The sequence below is a fragment of the Notolepis coatsorum genome (assembly GCF_963971535.1).
Source record: "Notolepis coatsorum genome assembly, chromosome: 10".
NCBI classification, from domain to species: domain Eukaryota; kingdom Metazoa; phylum Chordata; class Actinopteri; order Aulopiformes; family Paralepididae; genus Notolepis; species Notolepis coatsorum.
In genome coordinates this window covers 84,999,148-85,011,735 of record NC_140174.1, presented here as the reverse complement: position 1 = coordinate 85,011,735, position 12,588 = coordinate 84,999,148, and positions in this window count along the sequence as shown.

Genomic DNA, 12,588 nt, shown 5'->3' with positions numbered 1-12,588 from the left:
GACATGCCGCTGTTGTGAGAAGCGGTGCGTTCCAGGTTGGGTGAGTAGTGTTTGCTGGCGGGCTCCACTTGTCTGTTAGTGCTATGGGGGCTACTTGACAAAGTTTATGGAAACCGGCCCCAGGCTAGGGTCCTTTGTTCAGCCACCTAGGCGACAGAAGGCCTTTGTCTGAAGACCATTATAGTTTTAACTAGTGGGCCGCGACCATTGACACTGGTGATCCCTGTGTGTTCTGGACGAGTGGATTCTCTCTGTCACCGTGTTAAGGCCCCATCTTTCATATCCAAATGAGAGTATTCCTTCACGAGGGGATATGTGCATGTAATGTGCGATAGCGGCAGATTCATGTTCAAAGTCAGCTACACAGGCCAGTTGGTACTGTGCTGATTCCGTCGGATGTGGAAAGTCACCGTTGTGAAGCGGTGTTGACATCTTGTTTTCTCTTTTCTCTTAAAAAGTGAGGAGAGGTTCAGAACGGCGGCCTGTCTGGGTGAGTGTTATGTCATTGTTTACATGTTCATAGCTTACGGTTAGCCAGTCAGCTGTTAACTGCTGCGTTAGCCTGCTGGATCGCTGCATGGCCTGCTTAGGGCCTACTATAGCCAGTCAGCTGTTAGCTGCGGGGCTAGCATGTCGTGGTCGCTAGGTAACGTTAGCTTGCTGCTATGGCCATGGCCTGGCGCGGGGTAGCTTGGCTTCTCGCGCGCCGCCGTGAGCTCGCTTCTGATCGCGTGCGTCGTTAGATCGGCGTCTCGCGAGCAGAAGCAGTAGCACCCGAACGGTTGGAGCGGCCGTTAGCTTGATGCTATTATGTTGAACGTGCTTTGATTTTAACATGTTTTACACTTTTGACCACGACGTCATCCTTGACAGGGGATGTTTTCGTCGACCCTGCCCTGAGCCAGGACGGCGAGGTTGCATCAACAGGGGACTGTAGTGCGGGTTGGGGCGGTGACGCTGCCCAGTTCGGACAACACAGGAGCGGCTGTGTTTCCTACGGTGTCTGTTACTGCACTTCGCTGATCTGCGTTCCGGGTAGGAACGGGGTTGACCAGACCTCATAACACGTCTTCTGGTTTTACTTTGCTAAGTGTATTGTGAATAACGATGTTTTTCCCAAAACGTGTGTTGCTACAATGCATTTAGGATACGTTGCAGGTTATGTGTGAGCTGTTTTTGTCACTGGCAGTTAGCTTCTCCGTGCAAACGGGATGTAATGATCTGGTTGTTGTGTGAGAAACACGGCCGTGTACTCACAACTAAGGTAACTAACCTATGAAGCTATGCTTGGTGACAAGTGAGTAAAAGAATGTTCTTTCTCAGACTGTAATGACAATGAACAGTGTGTTCACACATTAACAGGTTTTCCTGTTTTAACTGGCCGTATTGAGGGTAAAATAGGAGGATTGTGTTTTCCCCCCCGGTTCCCTGGGGACTTTTTCATCCTCCTATCAGACATTTTGTGCATTAATTGTGTCTTTTGTGTGGTAGGGATACGATGTAACTCTTAGCTTGATTGCTGAGGTTGTGCTAAATCTGCTGGAGAAACTTATTTCCTAAAGGGAAATTGGTTTGGTTGCTGTCATGTGTGCTTAGCAAGGCCTGTGGTCGATACTAATCAAGAATGATGTATTCTCTCATTGTGAAAAAAACGGCGTTCCTCTGTTGAGTGTTTTTGCCATTTTTTGTAGGTGATGATGGGTTGTGTGTGTCATGTGACCTACAACTGGGTTGTACTGGCCACAGAAGCACATGTGTATGTTGGACCGGGGTTCTTAGAGCCCTCTCTATTCTGTGTTTTTCCTTAGTAAAAATCAGATAGCAGGTTAGCTCATGCGCTGTGTGGAGCTGTGAAACGCTTCATAGAGCTGACTATGACTGTGTCATATTCTCTTTTTGTCGTTACATCGTATCATGGGTGTGGGGTCGTAAAGGGGTGAACTGGTAACCTTTCCTCTCCCCATTGTTCTGTCGGTCAGGGGTACACCCCCTGTCCTTCAAGGTTCCCGTCACGTGGCGGTTCGGCACGTTACGGGGGGGGGGGGGGGGGGGGAGGGAGTTCCTGGTCCCACGGCCTGGTATATTGGGCGTGTGCACCGCAGGAATTCCCCCGCCATAGAGTACGTCACCGTGCGCGTCTCTGTTGGTAGGACTTCCGTGTGCTGTTCAGGTCCATGTGATGGATCTGTTTTCAGGGGGGGTGGTCAGGGCTCCTCCTCACCAAGCGCCTATTCAGGCCTTCTGTGAGTTCGGACTCCTTCTTCCATGTGAGGAAGCCTCCATCAGAGTACAGAGCCTTCCTCCTCAGATTGTCAAAGTGAGTGGACCCTCTAGAAGGGTCCTTTTCTATTGTATGTATATTCGATTCAATTCGTTTATTGAGTGTGTATGGGTTCAGTGCCTCTTCCCCGGAGGCCCTAAAACCAGTTTTTTACATGGCTCAAGGTGCAATATATTCTTTTCAATCTGTACAGCTCGCGTGGGAAGTCTCTCTGGGGATCCCCGTCTCTTTCCTATGGGAGGGTGGTGGGATGTAAAAATGTGAAATTTTTTTACCCCGGCTGTGTAGACTGGGATACATACTGTTGATGCTTCCTTCTTTCTATTCCAGAAGTGTTGGAGTTAGGGAGTGTCACACCCCTCTTGTCGTTCCCCTGGGCGCCTTGGGGATTCAATGACAGGTCTAAATAGCCTGTTCATTGATGGGGGTGTGTCCCGACGCACGTATAGTGCTAGCTCGCTGTAAACAGGCGATTGACTGGCACGCCTTGGTTGCTTGTGGTTGAAACAGCGTTTTTATAAAGCAACTGAGATGGGGGTTTTTCCTCTTCCGACGACCACATCCCATGACCTGGGTGGGTTGTCGACGGATTCTCGTTCATGTCTGGGGGATGATGACGGGATGGATCTGAACATATGTGGTGGGGTCTCACGCCCTTGGGGTGGGCCACCAGGCGCGGTTCGTCCGAACGTCTGGGTGGCGCCTTCTTTTCATGTTAAGATCAACACGCATATCTGCCCTTCTCCTGGAGTAGGCATGTCGGCGTGGTTAGGGCACGGGACTGGTTCTGGTCGCGCTGGTCCAGATCAGTTGAACCCGTTGTCCGCCGGGGATGCAGATCTGCTGTTCTGGTACCCTGAGGGACTTGGGCTTTTTTCAGGGGGAAAAATGCCAGGTCGGTCTGGGTGTCACAGGGTTAAGCGCTATGGAGACCCTGGTTGGGTATGTTTTTACTCAGCACTGTCGTCATGGCTTACAGCCATGCCATTCTGTACGCGCTCGATCTCGTCGGATCTCGGCCGCTACACAGGTTGGTCCTGGTTAGTACTTGGTTGGGAGACCGCCGGGGAATACCAGGTACGGTGTGCTTAGGGGCTGGTTCTCCATTATTTTTCGCTCCTCTCTCACGCATGGCGAAGAGGGGCCTGTGGGGGTGGTTTTTTGACCTCCTCTGGTGACCCTGTGCTTCCCGTACCGCCAGGCCCGGTCCGAAGTGATGTTTGCGACCCGTAGGCCTGGGTTAACCCTTTTTGGAAACTGAAACACTTGTACTGCGGTATAGCCGGTGTATACCCGCAGGTGTGTTTTGGAGTTTTTTCTTGAGGGGTTATAGGAACAACCACCGCATTGGGTAACACCGAGGTGGTTGATTCCCTGGTGTGTTGGAGCAGTGTCAACTCCCGGGTTCACCGTTTGAGGGTGCCCCTGCACGTTCATGACGTCTGCCAATCGTGTCAGCCTTCTCTGCCTCGACCCCTCTGGGTGGGGGTTTTTAAATGGAGGCTTGGTCATGCAACACCGCCAGCTTACGCTCCTTCCGCCGGGGCGGCTGTGTTCAGCTGTCCCCTCTGGCGCCTGTCTCGTCCGCAGTCTCCAGGCTAGGGTTAACAGCCTGTTGCCTGGTTTTTCCCCGGTGCGCTGCCTGCTTCCGTTGGTTAACCGTTTTTGTGTGCTTACGGCCATGCTGACTGCCTGTTCTGCAGGGTCAGTGTGCCAGGCGGTGTACTATTGGGGGGACGGGGCCCGCTCGGCTTACGGCCATACCAACCTGAACACGCCCGATCTCGTCCGATCTCGGAAGCTAAGCAGGTTCTGGCCTGGTTAGTACTTGGATGGGATTCCGCCTGGGAATACCAGGTGCAGTAACTGAGGGGCCTTTGTCCGAATACGCTGGCGATGTGGGGGGCGGGGCACTACGTGCCCACCTGGTGGGGTCTTGATGCTGGCATCATGGACTTCTCCGGGCCCCCATTCTAGGGAGTCCAGTCCTTTTGGTGGGTCTGGGTCTTCCTTCGTGCTCCGCTGCTACGGCCTTGCCACGGGGTTGGGTTTGCCCTTGACCCCGTGATTCTGGGGGCAGTAACGAGGTTGTTCCTCCGTTCGTTCCCGGGTGGCATGCGGGTTGTGCGTGTGTGTAGTCGTGGGGTCAAGCCACGGTCTGCTCACCCTGTGCGTTGAGTTGCTTGAGTGCCTCTTCGCACGGTCGGGTCCGTCGCCCTCCCGTGACGTCCCTAATAGGGGGGCTACCCGCCATTAGGGGGGGTCGGGGGGGCTCGGCCCTCCCTGTTCTGATGGTTGTGGGGGGGCTGTCAGCGGGGTGTATTTGTCAGCCAGTGGCTCCGCTTGGCCTCCCTTGTGCAGTGTGATGCCAAGCTAAGCCACTAACGATACAGAACGATAGGTTATGACTATAACCAAGTTCTGTTAGTTAGGGGCGATGCTTGGCATCAGACGGCCGCTGCAGCCCTTGTCCTCACCTTGTGGTGAAAGCTTGGGAAGGAGGAGAGCAGGTGACCACACACCTGCTTATGAAGGTAAGCTGATGAGGGGTGTGGTCAGACTAATACTGGTATTAGAGGTACATTTGTGGTTTATTCAGTACGCGTGCACGTACGCGAGATAGTGCAGTGTGATGCCAAGCATCGCCCCTAACTAACAGAACTTGGTTATAGTCATAACCTATCGTTTTCATTCATTCATTCATTCCCTCGTCCGTATTTCAGCCAGCAAGTCATACCACTAGCTCTATAAACTAGCCCCTTGCATGACTGTGATGCAAGCCCTGCCCCTGTATTCAAGCATCACAGTCATGAAAGGGGTTATGTATAAACAAGCACACGCTACAGTTGTCCACGACTTATCCTCCAAGGCATCTGTCTGCTATATAATAATCTTCAGATTTACTTAAGTGTTACTAGGTTACAGCAGTAAGCATTAGTTTGCTCAGTCAATTATGGCCAATTCGTTTTATATTGTTTAATACAGTTAAATAAATAGATAAATGAAAAGCAATTTTTTTTACCCCCCCCCCACTGTGCCGTGACTCAAAACCGAGGTACGTACCTAACCGTGGATTTTGTGTACCGTTACACCCCTACTGGACGCTGTTCTCTCTCCTCTTACATTTTGTCCTTAAAGGAACATTGTCGCACATTTATATTGTACAAATAAATACGCCCTTTGTTTTTGGCTAACTCTGAATTACCTGTCTGTGTCGTGCTGTTGGGGTCGCATACAAACCATAACAATGTTACTATAAAGAGAAACCTCATCCAGGTCTAACATGTTACTATAAAGAGAAACATCATCCTGGTCCAACATGTTACTATAAAGAGAGTCATAATCCAGGTCCAACATGTTACTATAAAGAGAGACATCATCCAGGAATAGCATGTTACTATAAAGAGAGACATCATCCAGGTCGAACATGTTACTATAAAGAGAGACATCATCCAGGTCTAACATGTTACTATTAGTTTAGCTTATAGGACTAGATATATCAATCCCTTAGATAATCAGCACTTTTTTTTGAATGGGGTAGTGGTAAAAGCTTCACTGGGGTCTTCAGGTGGGCACCCTCCTTCATTGGTGTTTCGTTGACAGGCCCACGACACCTCCGAAGGGCTCAACGGCAACACCTGGCGTCCCAGGTGTGCCCCCCTCTGCTTTTACCCCTCGATGATCATTTTGCAGCCCAGTTGGGGTCCTTTCTCTTAATCCATAGCCATCTGCTGCTTCGTTCGGCAGCCTCTGACAGTGTTTTGACAGCTTGTCGGAATGCCTGTCCTCGCACTCCCATCCCCTTAAGAAGCTTGGTTGTGGACATGGCAACAAATCCTCTAGAACCAACCTCCACCGGAAGCACCTGGGCACGCCAGCCGCGTTGTTCTGCCTCGGCTGCTATGTCGGAGTACTTCAGTCGTTTACGTTCATATGCTTCACCAACTGCAGCCTCCCATGGTACAGTTAGTTCCACAATGAATACAGACTTCTGGGAGGTTGACCACAAGACCAGGTCCGGCCTGAGGTTAGTTGTAATTATCTCAGGCGGAAAGATTAGTTTCTGGTCCAAGTCCACCTGCATTCTCCAGTCCCGGGCAGTGTCCAGGAGGGTTGCCTCCACTCTTGCAGATGGCTTTGCTGGGAGCTGTCCTGCTCTTACAAAAGAAGTGGTGTTTGAGTGTCTAGGCATTGGGGGAGGGAGGGCATTGTTGGTAGTTCTCCTTCCTTCCAGGGTGATTGCCAGTTGTCTTAGGACCTGGTTGTGTCTCCAGGTGTAGCGCCCTTGGGACAAACTGGTTTTGCAGCCGGTGAGGATGTGCCTCAGTGTTGCGGGGGTTTGGCAAAGCGCACAAGAAGGATCTTCTCCATACCACTGGTTTAGATTCTTGGGCGTGGGGAGAACATCATAGGTGGCTCTGATGATGAAGCTGATTTGGCTTCCTTCCATCTCCCAAAGATCCTTCCATGTGAGCTTACGATGCTCCAGGTTTTCCCAGCTAGTCCATTGGCCCTGTTTGGACTGTGAGACTGCCTTTGCGCATCTGTCTGCCTCCTCTTGTTGCCGAACCTGAGCCACCACCAGCTTTCTCCTCTGGGTTGATGTTGCCTTGTGCCATGTGGGTCGACTTGTCCCAAGTCCAAACCCACCTTTTCCATGCTGCACCTGTCCTACAATGTCTCCATGCCTGAGAGCAGATTTTGCTTGCTGTACGGCCTCAGATGGGATCCATTTCCTCCCAGTTGCCAGTCTGGGAGCAGCCGCTCGGATCACTTCATCTTGAGACTCGGTCAGGGTCATGTTCAGCCTCACTTTGGTGCATTTAAACTCCTCTATGAGGCTAGAGACAGGCAATTCCAGGGCCCCGTGTCCATACAAGCCGATGTTGCTGAGGCAACGCGGGAGGCCAAGCCACTTCTTGATGTATGAACTGACTGTCCTCTCCAGCTTCTCGACTTTGGTCATGGGGATCTCGTAGACCGTTAGAGGCCACATCAGGCGGGGGAGCAATCCAAACTGCAGGCACCAGAGTTTCAGCTTTCCAGGGAGCAAGGTCTTGTCTATGCTGACAAGGCCTTTGATGGTTTCTTCCCTCAGCTGATCACTCTGGTCTGAGTCTTTGAGGCTCGCATTGTACCATCGCCCTAGGCTCTTGACTGGCAGTTCCGACACCAAAGGAATGGGTGTATCCTTAATGTGGAACCTCTGGTCCACGAGTTTTCCTTTAACGATGGATATGCTCCTGGATTTGCTGGGTTTGAACTTCATCCGTGCCCATGTAATGTTGGCATGAAGCTTTCCCAGCAGACGTTTGGTGCATGCTATGGTTGAGGTCAAGGTGGTCATGTCATCCATGTAGGCGCGAATAGGAGGTAGACGCTGTCCAGATTGCAGACGTTCTCCTCCCACAACCCACTTGGAAGCTCGAATGACCACTTCCATTGCCATGGTGAAGGCTAGTGGGGAGATGGTACATCCAGCCATTATTCCCACTTCCAAAGATTGCCATGATGTTGTGTATTCTGTTGTTTTGATACAGAATTGCAGATCTTGGAAGTAATTTCTCACCAGGTTTGTGATGGTATTTGAGATGTGGAAGAAGTTGAAGGCTGTCCAGATGAGAGAATGGGGGACGGATCCAAAAGCGTTGGCTAGGTCCAGGAATAAGACGTGCAGGTCTCTTCCTTCCCTTTTGGCAGATTGAATTTGGTGCCATATCATGCTTGTATGTTCCAAGCATCCTGAGAAACCAGGAATGCCGGCCTTCTGCACAGATGTGTCAATCAAGTTGTTTTGCTTTAGGTATGTTGTCATCCTTTTAGCAACAATGCTAAAGAAGACCTTCCCTTCAACATTCAACAGGTTGATCTGCCGGAATTGATCGATGTTTGAGGCATCCTTCTCCTTGGGGATTACTACTCCCCCTTCTCTTCGCCACGCTTTTGGGATGGTTTGCTTTGTCCACATCACCTTCATTTTCCTCCACAGATAGCGTAAGATATTTGGGGAGTTTTTATACAGCCGGTATGGAACTCCATTTGGTCCTGGAGCTGAAGCTGCCCTTGCCTTCCTCACTGCTTCCTCAACCTCCCTCCACCTTGGAGGACAGTCATCCAGCTGGTGTTCTGGTTGAGGAATTGGTGGCATGTCTGGTGGTAGTTCCCTCTGTTCATATCTTTTGCTGTCTGTGTGAGTTGTTTTCAGATGGTCCTCAAACTCCCTCTTTGGCACCTTAAGTGACCCGCTCTTTTCCTTTGTGAAGAGTCCTTTCACAAATCTGAAGGGATCCTTGTAGAAGGATGTTCTCGCTCTTTCCTTCCTCTTGCGTCGAGTCCTGAGGTTTTCAGCTCTCCGCAGTCTTCCCAGGCGTCCCTTCAGGTCTGTTTGCAGGAGGTCGATGCCCACTCTTTCCTCCAATGAGGCTCTCTTCCATTGCTTCCTCAAGTCCCTTCTCTCTTTGACAAGGCGCTGGATTTCTTGCTGCCTTCTGGACTTGGGAGGAGTTGTTGGTGTCATGTCCTTCTTTCCTGTCTCTTTTGTTCCGAACCTTTCTGCTCCATAGAAGTAGATCAGATCGCCCATTTTATCCAGTTTCTTTTCCACTGTTCCTTTGATTCCGTCCAGGATTTTGATCAGGTCTGCATCGATTGTCGCCCACTCTTTCTTGCTGCTGGACTTTGGCCACTTCACATGAGGTCTGTGGCCTTGCATGTTCTTCTCCAAAGAAGGTTGCAAGTGACTTGGTTCCAAGTTCTCTGATGTGCTTGAATTACTTTCAGCCACTGGGGTACTGATGCTCGGTGGACTGTGGGTTAAATCCTGCCGCTGAGCTTCACTCGCCTGACTTGACCTCTCTCTCAGAAGATAATGGTCAATGCGAGGTCCCGGCCTCACTTTCTTCAAGCACTTCATCCGGCCTTGATGTATTCGTAGGCCTCTGATGGATGTTATCTTGGACCAGCCACAGCTACATACTCTGTGCTCCTGTCCTTCAGTTGATGTGCCGATTATCTGGTTCGTCGTCATTTTCATTCCAGGGTCAGTTACCGGGTGGTCAGCCGATGAGTCATCTTCCGCCCCCGCTCTCGCAGACTCTAGGGGTGTTTTTCTCTTTAAACTTTTCGTAGCAATGAGGGGTGGCTTTTGTGCACTTAATTAAGTGACGGAGCCTGCCATCATGGATAGCTAGTCCATGACAGCCCCGTTGGAGTCTTTCCTTCCTGTCAGCTGTCTTTCCAAGCAGTCACATGGTCTTTCCCTTGTTGTCAGCTGCACTTTCACAGCAGTCACTGGATTTCTCCAGCTTATCAGTTGAGCTTATAGGACTAGATATTACAATCCCTTAGATAATCAGCACTTTTTTTTGAATGGGGTAGTGGTAAAAGCTTCACTGGGGTCTTCAGGTGGGCACCCTCCTTCATTGGTGTTTCGTTGACAGGCCCACGACACCTCCGAAGGGCTCAACGGCAACACCTGGCGTCCCAGGTGTGCCCCCCTCTGCTTTTACCCCTCGATGATCATTTTGCAGCCCAGTTGGGGTCCTTTCTCTTAATCCATAGCCATCTGCTGCTTCGTTCGGCAGCCTCTGACAGTGTTTTGACAGCTTGTCGGAATGCCTGTCCTCGCACTCCCATCCCCTTAAGAAGCTTGGTTGTGGACATGGCAACAAATCCTCTAGAACCAACCTCCACCGGAAGCACCTGGGCACGCCAGCCGCGTTGTTCTGCCTCGGCTGCTATGTCGGAGTACTTCAGTCGTTTACGTTCATATGCTTCACCAACTGCAGCCTCCCATGGTACAGTTAGTTCCACAATGAATACAGACTTCTGGGAGGTTGACCACAAGACCAGGTCCGGCCTGAGGTTAGTTGTAATTATCTCAGGCGGAAAGATTAGTTTCTGGTCCAAGTCCACCTGCATTCTCCAGTCCCGGGCAGTGTCCAGGAGGGTTGCCTCCACTCTTGCAGATGGCTTTGCTGGGAGCTGTCCTGCTCTTACAAAAGAAGTGGTGTTTGAGTGTCTAGGCATTGGGGGAGGGAGGGCATTGTTGGTAGTTCTCCTTCCTTCCAGGGTGATTGCCAGTTGTCTTAGGACCTGGTTGTGTCTCCAGGTGTAGCGCCCTTGGGACAAACTGGTTTTGCAGCCGGTGAGGATGTGCCTCAGTGTTGCGGGGGTTTGGCAAAGCGCACAAGAAGGATCTTCTCCATACCACTGGTTTAGGTTCTTGGGCGTGGGGAGAACATCATAGGTGGCTCTGATGATGAAGCTGATTTGGCTTCCTTCCATCTCCCAAAGATCCTTCCATGTGAGCTTACGATGCTCCAGGTTTTCCCAGCTAGTCCATTGGCCCTGTTTGGACTGTGAGACTGCCTTTGCGCATCTGTCTGCCTCCTCTTGTTGCCGAACCTGAGCCACCACCAGCTTTCTCCTCTGGGTTGATGTTGCCTTGTGCCATGTGGGTCGACTTGTCCCAAGTCCAAACCCACCTTTTCCATGCTGCACCTGTCCTACAATGTCTCCATGCCTGAGAGCAGATTTTGCTTGCTGTACGGCCTCAGATGGGATCCATTTCCTCCCAGTTGCCAGTCTGGGAGCAGCCGCTCGGATCACTTCATCTTGAGACTCGGTCAGGGTCATGTTCAGCCTCACTTTGGTGCATTTAAACTCCTCTATGAGGCTAGAGACAGGCAATTCCAGGGCCCCGTGTCCATACAAGCCGATGTTGCTGAGGCAACTCGGGAGGCCAAGCCACTTCTTGATGTATGAACTGACTGTCCTCTCCAGCTTCTCGACTTTGGTCATGGGGATCTCGTAGACCGTTAGAGGCCACATCAGGCGGGGGAGCAATCCAAACTGCAGGCACCAGAGTTTCAGCTTTCCAGGGAGCAAGGTCTTGTCTATGCTGACAAGGCCTTTGATGGTTTCTTCCCTCAGCTGATCACTCTGGTCTGAGTCTTTGAGGCTCGCATTGTACCATCGCCCTAGGCTCTTGATAAAGAGAGACATCATCCAGGTCTAACATGTTACTATAAAGAGACACATCATCCAGGTCTAACATGTTACTATAAAGAGAGACATCATCCAGGTCTAACATGTTACTATAAAGAGAGACATCATCCAGGTCTAACATGTTACTATATATATATATATATATATATATATATATATATATATATATATATATATATATTATAGCACTTTTATCCAAAGCACTTTACAACTTTTGCCTCACATGCATCCATTTCATTCACACATTCACACACATGAATGGCAGAGGCGGAGGCAACCAAGCAACGTGCCAACCTGCTCATTCGGAGCAGTTAGGGGTTAAGTGTCTTGCTCAATGACACTTCGACATGCTGCCAGGATATCTAACGATATCTCAAATTAGCTATCGTAATGTTATTGATATCGATAGTTACATTGAATTTGTACCATGAACGAACCAAGTACAATAAAGATTATCAGAAGAAGTGAGAAAATATAAACATTTGTATGACTACTCATGTAGTGATTACAAAGACAGCTGAGCCCTGGACCCACACAGAACCGAGATATGACCAGAACCTGGTCAGTCCCAGGAGACTACAGACCTGAACGGCACCGTTTTCAAAGTTGTTTATTACAAGTGGTTAAAACAAAACGTTGTGTCTTATCTAATGTAGTAACCTTCTCCCCTGGTGCTGATTGATTGATTGAAAACTTTATTAACAGATTGCAGAATGGGTATAATACAGTACAGCTCAATACACACAATTGTTAAGGGGATGCAGACCAGAGAAAGACTTTCGTCTTGTTTACATCAGGGTCCCCCATTTTCAATTCATCAGGACATATATGACATACATGACATACAGATAGACAGTACTGCTACATCTATACATTTATGACATACCAGATTTGCAAATACAGTACTGTTTGTGATACCTGACCATGACCCAAATTCCATCCAATTCAAACTTTATTTTGTTATTCTTCTTGCTTATTGAAAAAGCATGGCTATTCCACTTGTTATTTCAGCTTAAGTACACTTGATTTGATTTGATTTGACATTTAAAAATTCCATTTTCCAAATTCCAATTCCAAAATTCTAAAAAGATTCCAGAAAAGGATGAAACACAAATGTCCATTGTGGTCCTTGGTCTCAGACAGATAAGCAATACAAAACATGGCCACAAATAACAATATGACAAACTACATAGACATGTCAATTTTAAGTGCAGTAGGGCCTACAAATGTAGCCACAGACAACAATGTATCAGACAACATTTTCATACATTTTTAAATCTAGTTTTTAACATTGTCGA